The following is a 2,366-nucleotide window of genomic DNA, read 5'->3' on the forward strand; positions in this document are numbered from 1 at the left end:
GGGTCAATCTTGTTAGCAGCCAATTGACCTACCAGTATGTTTTTTTTTTGGAGTGTGGGAGGAAGCCCACGCAAACACAGGGAGAACATACAAACTCCACACAGATAAGGCCATGGTCGGGAATTGAACCCATGACCCCAGTGCTGTAAGGCAGAAGTGCTAACCACTACACCACCGTGCTGCCCCGTTATGCCTCATTATGTGGGACCATAAAATATGGCCATGCCAGAGGTATGTACTCCTCTGGAGATATCCCATATATGGTGGGGTATGTTAACAGCTTAAGACTGCCAAATTCCCAAATGTGGATAGACCAAAGTTTCTTCATAAATCAATCAATATTTTTTTTTACCTGTAAGGTAATGTGGCTATTCTTCAGACATTTGGTGTATTCTGGCCTAGATGGGTATGTCTATAACAAGCTGCTTCTTCTGCAGCGCCCTCTACCGACCTCTCCACAAACAGCCAGAGTTTTTAATTATGCTTCACCAATAACAAATGTGGTATGGTGACACCAACCAAGAATAAAACACAAGGGGTGGGCATCATTTTAAGGTGATTTTGCTTGCTATTTCCTAACCACTACACATGCATTTTTCATGCACATTAAATGACCCCCTTAATTAATAAAAGATCACAGGAGCCAAAATTCTGCTTGTTCTATTTATTTTGTAAACTTATCATACTTATCCTATCTTATCTAGGCTTATACTAGTGTTTATAAGTGATTCTACAATGTATCATACTCCATACAATAACTTGTTTACATTAGTTTTTTTTATTTTCTTCATGTGATTTCATTATCCAATCTATGCAGTAATATTGAGATCCACTGGTAGTTAGTGGTCACTGTCAATAAGGTCAGGCGCTTTTTCTCTGATGTCGGTACCTGTAACCTGCAGCAATGAGAAATAAGAACGCATTAGATTGCACCTATATCGTCTATAGCCACGTGAAAATCTTCTATATCATTGGCCAAGACTACAGTATACACAAAGTAACTGGAACATATATATTTACCTCTCATTGTGCTTCTTTCATACATATGTATGGCTGTATTTGTTGTCTGCTCCTGGCTGAAGGCTTAAGGTTGTGCCCCCCCCCCAGTACCCTCTGCTCCTGGCTGAAGGCAAAGGCTGTTCCACCCCCCCCACTCCCCTCTGCTCCTGGCTGAAGGCAAAGGCTGTTCCCCCCCCACTCCCCTCTGCTCCTGGCTGAAGGCAAAGGCTGTTCCCCCCCCACTCCCCTCTGCTCCTGGCTGAAGGCAAAGGCTGGTCCCCCTCACTCCCCTCTGCTCCTGGCTGAAGGCAAAGGCTGTTCCCCCCCCCACTCCCCTCTGCTCCTGGCTGAAGGCAAAGGCTGTCCCCCCCCACTCCCCTCTGCTCCTGGCTGAAGGCAAAGGCTGTTCCCCCCCCACTCCCCTCTGCTCCTGGCTGAAGGCAAAGGCTGTTCCCCCCCCACTCCCCTCTGCTCCTGGCTGAAGGCAAAGGCTGGTCCCCCTCACTCCCCTCTGCTCCTGGCTGAAGGCAAAGGCTGTTCCCCCCCCCACTCCCCTCTGCTCCTGGCTGAAGGCAAAGGCTGTCCCCCCCCCACTCTCCTCTGCCCCTGGCTGAAGGCAATTGACTTGTGGGCTCCAAGTCCCCTCTTTTATACCATGAAACTACTGTGTCATGTTACTGACAGCTTTATGAAGTCATATGGGCGGGGTTTGGGTGTGGCATGTTCAACTGTCATTTGGGTGTGGTCAATTTATTCAGTCATATGGGTGTGGTCACTTCAAATGTCAAATCGATGTGGTCCCTTTATTGTGTCATATGAATACATGGATTAATTTTTGTAAATATAGTAGTGTAGCCTACAAAACACAAGAGCAAATTAACATGCTACTAATGCCACTTAAAATTAAAATGCATAAATCATATTAAGGTTTTATCTGGCATGTTTTCTGTGTCGGTGAACACTATAAAAGGTAATATCACTTCTCTTACCCCTTTATATTACTTGAAAATACCCTCTAACGTTGGCGTTATACAAAGGATAGTAACAATAACTCCATTTGCTCTATTTGTATGAAATCTGGTAAAATATAGAGTTGTTCCTATCATCATTTATGTATAGTCCCATCATATTACACAGCACTGTACAGAGAATATTTATCATTCTCATCAGTCCCTGTCCCATTGAAGCTTACATTATAGTCATCAGTCAATAAGTCTACCTCTATGTTTTTGGATTAAGGAAGAAAACCCACAAAAAGAAAGGGAGAATGTATAAACTCATGACACCAGCAGCAATGCTAACCATTGAGTTGGATGGGAACCAGTTAAACAAGGTCTTATATCCACTGACATCAATATTGTGCTTTG

General features: G+C 44.2%; 1 long non-coding RNA gene across 1 annotated transcript; it reads right to left on the reverse strand.

Moving 5' to 3' along the window:
- Window positions 1-759: 759 nt before the first annotated feature.
- Window positions 760-1,101, reverse strand: LOC142149956 (uncharacterized). The gene is made up of 2 exons (XR_012690944.1): window positions 1,021-1,101; window positions 760-896 (listed from the first exon to the last, which is right to left on the reverse strand). It is a non-coding gene; the product is annotated as an uncharacterized LOC142149956 (long non-coding RNA).
- Window positions 1,102-2,366: the final 1,265 nt, after the last annotated feature.

This window comes from Mixophyes fleayi, chromosome 4, assembly GCF_038048845.1.
Source record: "Mixophyes fleayi isolate aMixFle1 chromosome 4, aMixFle1.hap1, whole genome shotgun sequence".
Taxonomy (NCBI): Eukaryota; Metazoa; Chordata; class Amphibia; order Anura; family Limnodynastidae; genus Mixophyes; species Mixophyes fleayi.